Here is a 13,062-nt window from a genome sequence, read left to right on the forward strand (position 1 = left end):
TCGGTATTAATAAGATTTATATTGACGAAAACATAGCTTGAAGGAATAATAATATATAGTGGTAGATAGATTAAAACTCGTGCATCCTCATCTCAACCGACGAACTTCCGCTGCTTGAGGCAGAACCATTTCCAAACTCCTCCTGAAAAAAATTAATAATATCGTCCAACTTCTGATTTGGAGATATATAAAGTGCAACAATCAAAATATTCATCCTATTTTCCATTTGGCATTGAACCATACATAAGTCAGGAGAAAGAACAGAAAAATCTATCGATGAAGTTACAATGTTAACAACATCATTAGTATTATGATATATGCTTACGTCTTCAGCCGTTTAAATTTTGCAATGCATTTGAAGTTCGAATAAACTCGAATATACCGTGGTTGGGACCAGAAAAAGACGGCGCGTAACGAAAAAATGTGACGATAAAGAAGTTTCACTTCAAAAAGAACCTACCAAAAAACACGCTTACTTATTAGAATTAATAATATTATAAGTACTACTAAAAGGGTTAAAAACAAAATCAAAAATTACATTATTAATAGTTGTACTAAATATGTAATAATTTATAACTTGCTGACGCTACTTACAGCTATTCCAGATCGTTGTAGTTGTTATTAATATACTTGCTCCTACCGTGCTTACTTATTTACTAGATACTAATTACATTTAAATAAAGGTCATTGTTGCAGGTCAAATATTTGATACTGTTGCGGTCTTTTTCTTCGTCTAATTCTTGCGTCAATCTATAAGTTGCGTTTATATGAATTTAATTTAGTTATATTTATTGACTAACCAATCATGAAAAGTATTAGTAGCTAGTTATGCGTATGTATGTTTTTAATAGTGTACGCTCTCACCTTTTCGTTTTATTTTCAGTTTTCCTAATCCTAAGGTTGCATGGCAGAGATCGCTACTTAGCTATAAGGTCGCCTTTTGTATCCTACTATCTACTTAAAGTGTCTATTCTTATTATTTTGATTTTCTGAACTTTATGTGGAGTGCAAATAAACATTATAAATAAATTAATAAAAAAGAGCAGTGTCGTAAGTTTAAACACTTTGTTTCTTTGTCATTGTAAATATCAATGGACTGTATTGTATATTAATGCTATGTATGTATTATGAACGCTTCTTAAGTGCTTGTGATAAGCCTATGTGAATAAAGAATACTTATTTGAATTTATATATTCATACAAACATGAATTTAAGTCCTGAACAGATTAGATGTTGATGAGAAAAGAGAATGCGTATCGTTAAAGTTCGCATGAAATTGGCTTTAATTTTTTAGAAAGAAATTCTATATGGCGTCTGTTTGACGCCATTTTTAAATGTGAAAACGTAGTTTCAGGCACGCAGTTGTGATTTTTAATTAAAATCTCTTTTTCATACGATGGTGTTTTTGATCGCAATAGTTCTTAAGTACTTTGATCAAGCTTAATAGTGCGGAAAATATTATATTGTCTTTTCCTAGATGTTACAGGGTTTCCAATTATTCTAGTGATATTTATTATTTTTATTTACTAACTATACACTAGGCCCCTACTGGTGCCTGCATTTTTTTTACACACATAGTGTTGTAAAGAGGTTTTCGAGAGAAAACTTGTATTTAAATCCGACAGGGATTATTTGGATAATGTCTTGCTAGCCATGACATTATAGGTAATTTAATCTCTTCTAAATGTTAAAACCATTTAGCTAAGTGAACTGAGCTAATTATTACGACAAGCAGCCATCAAGACTCGTCTACTTGGAAAAATTGGAAAGTGGGCATTAATACAAGTAATATCATGAAAGTAAATAGCCTTATGCATATGAGTCAAATAAGAGGACAATTTAGACTCTAATGCCCGTTTTCACTAAAGACCGACAAGGCAATGCCTAAGTAAGTAACGCCTAAACAAAGAAGATACCTAGGCATTAATTTAACTTTTGCTAATCGATTTTCACCAGGCAACTCATAATATAACCTAATGTATGTAGGTATGTTTTATAGCCATAACATTACTTGAAGATGACTTATGTGTTCTTGCCACTTGTGTTTGTATTATCATATTTTTCATTTTTTGTAAAGAATTAAGTTTATTAGAAAAAATATATACTTACGTCTTTTTCATCTGTCGAGTGTCAGTTCACGAGTCCCCTAAACTTAACGATCCGTCGAATCCGTCGAACCAGTTAATTGTTAGTGATTTTTCGATAGTTCTACTATCACCAATGAAAGATAATAAAATCTCCTTCGAACCTCCAAACTCAGTCACACATAAATCTACCGATATGAGTCAACATTGTTTCTATAAACTAACGATCGACTAAACAACGTTTAACGGAATTACGAAATACAGTTGAAGGGTGCATAAGTATATTTCTGGGATTTTGGGGGATTTCTGGGGGTTGATTTTTAATAATTTATATGGATACCTTACCTTATAAATAATAAGTTTAATATGATTGCTAATCAAATATGTTAAATTATTATTGAAGAGAAATAAATGATTCTTTAACCTGAATGTTTGTAGTTAAGGTGTAGAAGGTGCGGAGAATATAACTTAGTTTGGGATTCAAAACGATTAATATCGCAATGATCTACCGATTCGGTACTTTTGTATGGATATCCAGCTGACTAATTCCAATTATTAGGACCACCTTAATATTTGGAACTTGAAACTAACTAATTAAGAAAGTCTACTATTAACATGAAATATTTTTTTAAAACTGATTACGGTAAAATAAAATTACTGTAGCATTACAATGTTGTTGCTTAACGAAGACATTGAATTGATTTAAATGAAGGAACTCTTCCAAATAGATCAAATTTTTCTGACTACAAACTAGAGCATGACTTACATCATGGATTTTGTGTTGAAAATGTATTGTATTTCAATTAATATGTACATAATATAGACATAAGGCAGTCTAAGACACTTTGTATTTTTAAGAAAGCTGTCAAAAACCACTATAATTTGCATTGAAGACAACTTGTAATAGTATTTACTGTTGTTAATGTATTTATGATATGTTATAGTATATATTAGTTTATTATTAGTATGTCTTTTTTTTTAATATGCACAACCTGCAGTATGTTATCCTTTTGTTTTCCTTATCCTAAGGTTGCCTGGAAGAGATCGCTACAAAGCAATAAGGCCGCCTTTTGTATACTTCTTCTGTCTGTGTTTTCTTTTATTCTTTTTTTGTATTTTTATTTGTGTGCAAATAAAGAGTATAAATAAATAAATAAATGTACTCGTACGTTGAATTAGCATTTGTTTAATGAATGCATAGTGAGACAACTCGGCCGCCCGACAGGGCAACGGGTGGATGTGGGTGCCTACCTGAACGGCTACCATAAGACATTTTTCTTTGCGGGAAAAGAATACAATTTTATCTTCCTAAGTTAGCCTGTAAGTAGGGTATACAATGTATAAGTCACAATAATTATACAAGATTTAAGGCATTATTTACTGCACTGCCTTCTTATTAAATAAATAAAACAAATTAATCTTTTTCCACAGCTTTATCAACTCTTCTAGCATTGGCGCATAAGTGGAAATAATATCCAAATAAAATGCGCGTAATAATAAACGGGGTTAAACTTCACCAATTCAGTGTTTTCGTTCTTTGGCAGGACGTGTACACGTTTATTTTATCCCTTGTCAGATTCAGGGGATATAATGCGGGGATGTTATATTTGTTTCCAGCATGCAGCATGCATAGGCAGAAAAATTATACCCCCCGATCATTAGCCAATTATTAGCCGTACGAGAAGCCTGCAGTAGAACGGCACGGTTTTTCTTGCGCGCCAGTATTCTCAATGAGTATACAAACAAGATGACTCCGTATATTATACTCAGTACTCATATATTAACCGTGATGTAGCATTTTGGTATTCATCATTAGCCTGTTAACGTCCCTCAGTTGAGACTATTCTTCCTTTCGTAGGAGACTTACGACATAGACCCACTACAGAGTTCCAATGCGACTAGGTGGTTAAACATTTATTATCATATGTTGGCTAAAATAGCCAGCATCAATAGCTGTGCTAATGTGCTTTTCAAGACATAAGTGCTCACTCCAGGCTGTTCCTGAGATGTAATAAAAGAATAAAATCATTGCATTATAATTCTTGGCTGGACCCGCGTATCGAACCTCTTGGTGCCAACGAAAAATGAGGTAACGTGTTGTTGAATTAATCTTATTATTCAAATAAATAACGTAATTAATGTAAAATAAAATACCATATCGCTTAAAAATATCATTGTACAGAATCTTCAAAAAAATAAAAATAAATAAACTAATTAACTTATCTTTAATTTTTATGTTTATTAAAATTGGAGGTTATATAAATTATAGGGTTTCGTGCCTCAATAGTACAATAATGAAGAAGCCATATATTATGCGTGTACCTACTAGTATAACGTATTAAAACGGGCATAAATAATACGGAGATGTAAGCTTTTTACACTGGCTCCCAAGAAAGTGGATGCAAATATATTACCTCCAAAACTATAAAATTAATATTTTGCTAAATATTTCGTAGGAGAAGGCCTTACGACATAGACCCACTACAGAGTTCCAATGCGACTAGGTGGTTAAACATTTATTATCATATGTTGGCTAAAATAGCCAGCATCAATAGCTGTGCTAATGTGCTTTTCAAGACATAAGTGCTCAATACAAATATTGATAGTGAAATAGATAAATATAGATACAAATATTATACAATATTTATATATCTAATTGCTGTTTGCTAGTCTCTCTAAAACTCGAGAACGGCTAAACCAATTTGGCTAATTTAGGTCCTGAAATATTCGTGGAAGTATAAGGAAAGGTTTAAACGGTGAGAAAACCATCAAAATTAGGTGTTAGGTGACAAGCAAATGTACAGAAACGTTTGTTTGTCACCTAACTCCTCCCTAATAGCTGGATAGTTTTTACTGAAATTTTGTGTGTACTACAATGAGTTTCTGGTTGGTTTGAAGCACGACTAGACCCGCCGCTTTATCGGGCAGGACAATGTCAGCCGGATCCTTAATTGTTCCGATATTGTCTTAATTTAACTACAGCAAACTTATAACGAAATTCCTTGCATTTTAAATTCGTATCATCATCATTATCATCATCAAACTATTTCCGGCCCACTACAGGGCACGGGTCTCCTTTCAGAATGAGTAGGGTTTAGGCTGTTATCAACCACGCTGGCCCAGTGCGGATTGTTAGACTTCACACGCCGTTGAGAACATTATAGAGAACTCTCAGGCATGCAGGTTCTGAGGTTTCCTAACGATGTTTTTCTTCACCGTTTAAAGCAAGTTATATTTAAATTGCTTAAATTAAATTCCGATAGAAAGGCTAAACTTAATATACTAAGTAGCTACAGAACCATTTCTGAACCAAGTCAGTTGAGCGTTTGTTTTTAAATCTGTCGTCATCACGACTGTCGCTTAGTATGTTAAAAGATTCATATCAAAATTTCAGCAGGAGGGCTTCAAGTCAGTTAGGAAATTACAGCAACCGCAATAACCGGAGAGATAAAGGTTCAAAACCGACGATTTTGTAATTTTATAAAAATTTAAAAATATTTTGCAAGTTAAGATAGGTATAATTAAAATGTTATCAGCGTATGAATCAACAAATTAACCCTCCGATAGTATTTACCAAGAAATTTGTTATTTCTCGCTCGACAATATTATTTAAATACATAGCCTGGTATGGAAGGTTTGTTCTAACGTTCAAAAGGCTTCATCATATAAACCCATTACCATCTCACTACAGGGGCACTGGTCTATGACAAGGGTTTAGGCTGTAGTCCCTCACGCTGGCCATTGGATTCCACACGCCTTGGATTACATGGAGAACTTTCAGGCATGCAGGTTTACTAACGATGTTTTCCTTCACCGTTGAAGCAAGTAATATTGCTTAGAACGCAAACAACTTTGAAAAGTTGGAGGTGCGTTCTGGGATTCGGAATTGGCCTCCCGAAGGTGAAGGTCCTAACCATTAGGCTATCATCGTTTCGATCTAAAGGCTTAGCGGGGTTTTAATATTTTACTGAAATAATTTCCCGTCACAATGTTAAGTGAACGTCAATTAATTGGGGCTACCCATATATTTCTACTCACTTATATGAAAAGTGTAATAAAGTGTCACTTTAAATTATAATAATTTCTCCAAATGAAGTACTAATTATACTTTTTATTGTTCGTGTCATAGTACCACTAAAAGAAGAATATTGTATCTAAAAAAAATATAAAAAGAGGACTTTGCGAGAAGTTTACTAATTCATAAAACGGGAAACCGGAAACCGGAACTTCTGGCCGAAGTTACGAGTAACAGCCAATGATACTCAAAATGTCTGCCAGTTTTGGTGATCGAGTGATATGAGCTATTCCCTTATTATGAGTCACAATACAGTTAAATGTTACATCACGACGCAGCAGTGGTCGAGCACGAGCATCCCAGACAGCGCCCTACTTCCCACGGCACGTCACTTTCGTTTTTAATTGGATTAGAGTTTGTGAACTGACGCACAAAAGCCGGGCGCGTGCCACATCGTAACTGGTATACAAACAATACCAATGCAAATATTTGCAGACGTTGTGTCCTAAATGAGATAATTAAATGGCAATTATTTTTGGCCTTTTTTATAGTCATAATTACAGTACCAGGCGATTACCATCAGTAAGTCTAAAACCATTGCCTGTAAACAGAGCCACGATTCACAGGGCATGCAATGAACAGTGAACACGTCCTACGAAACGTACAACGGAAGGTTCCGGCCGACCAAGTACGGAGACAAGCCTAGAGGAAGAAGAAGATGTCCTACGAAATTTCGCCCTGTGTCTATGAACCTAAGGCGAGCGTAATAAGTCTCATACGCCTGCAATTACTTACACTGGCAACCACGCCCTTCAGACCGGAACACGGCAATACTACTTTTTTTTTTTTTTTTTTAATCAATTTTTTTTTAAGGGACTTTTATAGGTTACCTATACAATACTACTTGGCGGCAGAGATAAGCAATGCAGCTATAACAATAGCTATCTTACTAATATGTTATATACTACTATAGTTTATTACCTAACGTGGTGTTCAAATGCCGCGCGCCTGAGAAATTGTAATTGCTATACGCACTACAAATGCGAATCAGTATTTGCGGCAGTGTGTTTCCGACGTCATTTACCATTTACTTTTTTTTTGCGTGGGTAAATCCTCTTGGATACCTTCGGGTCACGGGGAGGCACGGAGGTTACGTCAGACTCTTACTGATTAAAACCCCACACTGTTGCTTCTAAACGCCTGAAAGCAGAACCACGGTAACGCTTTAGCATATTCGCGATTCCGCCAGCGGATGTCCGCTTACTTACTACAAGTACCTACTTACTCTTAATTAAAATGTAAGTAATAAGGTCTTTATTCTTAAAGGTCTAATGTTTTCTTCCAAATTTAAATTAAAAACTATCGGTTGCCGGTTACCATTATCTATTATACCATGCTTTTGGGCGCTAGGTAGTGGTAAATATACTTATGTTTCGTGTCGATTTTCTCTGTCTTTTTAATCAATATGCAAATGAAAATTAAGGAACTCAGTGTTGTTGTCTTGCTTATTTATTGTCAATCATGAAAACCTAAAAAATTAAAAATCCTAAGTTGTTAGTTAAATTGTTGTCTAGTTTTTTCTCACAGAAACAGAAGTTTTACTACTCAAAACTATTTATATATATAAATATTTTTAGTAACATATAACGCAATTATTATTCAATTATTCTGTGTAAATATTTAGTCAACTACTACAACGTTTCCGTAGTGTAGCGGTTATCACGTGTGCTTCACACGCACAAGGTCCCCGGTTCGATCCCGGGCGGAAACATGGCTTTTTATTTTTCCTTTTTTTTGAATGCAACACGTAATAGCATTAGTATAAGGACGAAAAACGGTGAGTGATAAAATATTGTTCTGATCCATTTTGATTTAGCATCATCATCATCATCATCATGTCAACGAATCGACGTCCACTGCTGGACATAGGTCTTTTGTAGCGAGTTCCATACACGGTCCTGGGCCGCTTGCCTCCAGCGGCTCCCAGAGACTCGCCTGATGTCATCTGTCCACCTCGTTGGGGACCAACCTACGCTGAGCTTACCGGTGCGTGGTCGCCATTCCAGCACCTTAAGACCCCAACGTCCATCGGTTCTCCGAGCGATGTACCCTGCCCATTGCCACTTCAGCTTCGCGAGTCGCTGAGCTATGTCGGTAACTCTAGTTCTTCTACGGATTTCCTCATTTCTGAGTTGATCACGTATCGATACTCCTAGCATTTTGATTTATAGCTCCGATAAATACATCGCATGCGGTCGTGCTGTTATGTTAATGGTATGCTTGTTCTTAGCAGAGATTAATGTTTTTTTTTGTAGTTATAATTGACGGACCAACCATATGGCCCATAAAATAGAGCAACACTTCACATGGCATGCAAGGAGCACGTCCGATAGCATGCCGCCCTGTGTTTACCAATTGCCCGTAATTACATCGGCAACCACGCCCCTCGGACAGGTACACATCATTGCAAAAATGCTGTTTCGCGGCAAAAATAAGCATGGCAATAGTACTTCCCCAGAGAGCTCTGTCACAAAAAGCTTTACTACTACTTGTTCTAAATAAATAAGTTCTTGTTAATAATCCGTACGCCTTTCTTAATACAAATGTACATCAATGCTAGGTGATTTTGCAACTACTTTTTTGCAGGCGCTTAGAAACTCTGCGAAGACATTCGCTGTATGACGTAAAACAGATAATGTTCCGAGCGTTTAATTGATTTTAACTCTAAGACCGCGGTTTATCAACTTATAATGGGAGGACTGACTGTGAAAGATATTGCTATTATTTTATCGCTATACGATGAATGTTAGCTTAGTTTTCGTTTACGCTATATGATGATCGTTTTCGTTTTCATTTGATGATGACCACGCCATCCGTGGTCATCATCAAAGCACGTTTAAAAAAGTTCAAATTTATAAATTGTTATGTCAAGTGGGTAAGTACGCTGAACATTTTTCCTTCTATATACAGTTATGAACCTTCTTAGCACTTAGGTAATTTTTATTAATAAAATAACGGGGCCAAGAATGCCGTCTGTAAAAAAATGTTTCGTTGGAATTGATTGACTATTAATGCATGGGAGATCCTTTATTATGAGGAACTTCATACCATCCGTGACCGTGACCAGACCGTGGGGTGGGTATGTCCACTGCTGGACATAAAATTTTTACTGATGATTTATACGTAAAATGAATGAGTCTAATTAAGATTTTTAGTAAGCAGAAAAGAAGAATATTTTGCAGCCAAATCGCCGATCATCTTAATCTTCATGGCAGTAACTTCACTCTTTTTTTCTAATTTATACCCGTGCGATGCTAGGGGGGGACTCTAGTCTTTTAATATATTTCGAAAATAAACTTATTGTCCTTATTTTTCTACTTAGATAAAAGAGATCTTTTAGAATAATCAATGTCACCATAAACAATTATTTAACCTTGAATGTATGTAGTTATTCATTTATTATTATAATTTCAATAACCTAGCCTAGCTATAGGTATTAATGGCGGCAATTATTTTGTTTCAACCGAGATATTTTTTTTAATTTAGTCACGCAATTCTGTTGCTGTAGCAGTACGGCTAGCATATTATGCAGGTGGCAAACATTTTATTCTCAAATTATATCCACTGACAAGGGTTAAAATTTAACTTTTTGACGGCCTTCCCGTTGACGCAGCGGTAAGCGCTGTGGTCTTAAGTTGGAGGTCCTTGGTTTGATTCTCGAGAGGGACAATTTAAGAATAAATGAAATTTCGAATTATTCGCTGAAAAGCGATTTAACGTACGATGTCGCTTGGAAACCGATTAGAGGTATGGGTTAAATATAACTGCCTTATACCTTAACAGTTTAGCCCGCTGCTAACTTGAACTGGATCATCACTTACCACCAAAAGAGACAGAGCCAAGGGCTGAATTGTAGTGAGATAAAAAAATCTTTTCCATCTGGTAAATTTCAAATTAAGGTAACAGGGAAAATGAAAAAAATACCCCGTTTAATATCACACGTAAATATATTTTTAGATATTTTTTCCACCCTTGTGCTAACGGTTAAAGGTTAACATTTGTATCATAATATTATAAGCCAAGCGACTAGTCGTAATGCGAGTAAAAATATCAGTTGTGACATACGTATCAATTATGCAATTCTGAGAATGTAAACTCCAAAGAAACCCTGTCTTTAATTAATAAGTCTGTTCCGAACATTCGTGCCGATTATCAGTTCTATGCAAATTATTGTAACCTTGAATATCTTTTTAATCATATGGAGAACTTCGTCGCCGTTAAAGCAAAAAAAACGCACATAACAGCTATAACTTACAGAAGTCGAGGGATTTAACTTAGTTCCCCAGCAGGTCTAGGCAGGGGACAAAAATTATATCCCCCGATTATATCCCCTGACAGGGGGTATAGTTAACGTGTCCACCTGCTAAATCACGGAAACATGGAATAGAAGGAGTTTTCTTCCGTTTATTATTACACATATATTATTTGGATATTATTACCACTTTTGCGCCAGTGCTCTAAGAGTTGATAAAGCTGGGGGAGATGATATATTTTTATCCTTTCCCTATTTTTTTAAATCCTTCAAAAGTTTATCGTACCCCAACCTAATCGGTTATTTCAACCTTAACCTAACAGCGATAAAGATGTGCATAGACCTCTTTCGGTGTTATACAAAATGAAAACCGAAATAATACTACACAGGCTTTATAAGAACATTTTTTACCTACTGTCTCTGAGACTTATCTGTGTAACCGAAAACCGGATGGTTTTTGAGTAAACCACTGCCAGAGTTTTGACTGAAAGAAATCTGATAGATGCAGCCCTGACATCATATGCAAAATTAAAATCATGTGACTATAACTGTCACTTTTTAGTACGGGTCACGTAGCGTAGGTACTATGCGTCGGTCTTTTATCTTCAATAGGGTTGCTATAAGTAAACACTTACAATGTTTTGAATTTGTTTGTATGGAAAAATAAATATTCTTTGGATTCAATATTTTGCCAAGTTTATTCCTTATGAAATAAACTTATGCATCCTTGAACATTATTTTGTAATTCGGTTACACGAACGCACTACGAACTATTAATATTAAAAGTATATTAACAAAATTAAAAACCAGTCAAACGTAATTTTGATTCACGCTCCGAGAGTTGATTTTGAAAAAATAGCTAGGAAAAAAGGATTCTACTTAATTATTATAAAATTATTCAACCGCCTCAAATACATTGAAGCACCGGATTTTATTAAATGTACTTTTGCTAAATAAAAAGCAGTCTAACGAACGGATGGAATACATAATATACCTACCTACTTTATACTTACCTTCGGTTTTTTTCGGAACCCTTTAAATCTGAGTTTACGACGCAATTTACGAATAATTCACTCAATTTAAGTACTTTTTATAAATTAACTAAATTTATAAAATACCAGTTTTACTACGGAACTGCTACATTACATTATGAGCAAAAAATTCATTTAAAAAGATCCATATCTCGAGCAAATGCGATTTAATTCTAACGAGGTGTGACAAGTAAGTTCTTCAACGCGTGGGTAATTAATATATTTTAAAAGATTCATTTGATCAGATAATTATTATAGCGTACGTATTCACTAAGTTTGTTTGTAAAGGATTGTTGCTGATTTCTAACATATTGGGCTCGTTATTGAAAATTAAATTTAAATAAACCTTGATACATAAAACTCATTTATAAATTTCATTTATAAATTTTAATACTTTTTTTATAATGGAAATGTATATCATCGTCATCATCACTTCAACCGAAAGAATCAATAATGCTTATGTAGGGCGTTCCAAATTCCACGATTCTGGGCCGCTTGTTTCCAGCGGCTAAAGATTACAATTTGAGGATATTTGATTAGGTTAGGTTTTATCAGTTCTCTTTACGTCGTGTTCCTCATTGCTGAGGGCCGTGACCTCTTCCACTTTCAACCTTTCGGACGATTTTGTGCCATTTGACTCGGCTTTAAGCAACTTGTAAAGCAACATTGCACTTTGGTGTCGAGAGCAGTGCGGATGTTATAAGACCAACGAATCGGGCTACGTCCACGAGGTCTCTTTCCTTCCACTTTTCCAGTGACTACTATCTTTTCAAGATTGTCTCCATCTCTTCTGGCAATGTGACCGAAGTACTCGAGAATCCTCTGAAGACAAGTGGTTGATAGCCTTCTTGTAATTTTAAGTTGTCTCAATATCGATGCATTAGTCCTGTGTGACGTCCACGGGATTTGCAGCACTCTCCTCCAGCACCACATCTCAAAAGCGTCTCTATCAGCTGCTTTAATGGTCCATGTCTCAGCTGCATACGTAAATATAGGAAAATAAGACGCACTTTTGTCCTGGCTAAGATATTCCTGTCTTTCCAAGTACTATGAAGCTGTGACATAGCGCTTTTGGCCATTCCGATTCTCCTCGAATTTCAGTTTCACAAGAACCAGTGGCACTAATATTGGAACAGAGGTAAATAAAGTTCTCCACGTTTTCGAGATTTAGAGAGCCTGTGAGCTCCAACCATCCTGCACGATCTACCATCAGAACTTTAGTTTTGAATCTATTTATGAAAAGACCCATGGCATTGCTTATTTGCTCCATCCTGTCCAGTAGAGACGTCATCTCATCCTCAGATGCTGCTAGGAGAGTTGTGGCATCAGCGTAGTTTTATCAGTTACACCCTCGCAAATGACTATTCGGTTGTATTAAAATTATGGACCAAATTTTGGATATTTTATATTTATGGGTACATAATACTTATTATAAAAAAAAATATATCTACGAAGACAAGTAAGAAAAGATTGAGCGTTTTTTGCGCTACGCTTAACAGCTTAGATGGAAAACTGGCACTATCCTTGTAAGAATTGAAATAATTTGTACTAAACCAAAATGGAAAACAGTTGTCAGTGACACCGCGACTTTTTATCTAACCGCACGTATTTTTCGTAGAA

At 35.3% G+C, this 13,062-nt stretch overlaps 1 non-coding gene across 1 annotated transcript; it reads left to right on the forward strand.

Annotated features, from left to right (window-relative positions):
• The first annotated feature begins 7,797 nt into the window (after nt 1-7,797).
• On the forward strand, nt 7,798-7,870 carry Trnav-cac. Its single transcript has one exon. It is a non-coding gene; the product is annotated as a tRNA-Val (tRNA).
• Nucleotides 7,871-13,062: the final 5,192 nt, after the last annotated feature.

The sequence above is a fragment of the Pararge aegeria genome, chromosome 12, assembly GCF_905163445.1.
Source record: "Pararge aegeria chromosome 12, ilParAegt1.1, whole genome shotgun sequence".
NCBI lineage: Eukaryota > Metazoa > Arthropoda > Insecta > Lepidoptera > Nymphalidae > Pararge > Pararge aegeria.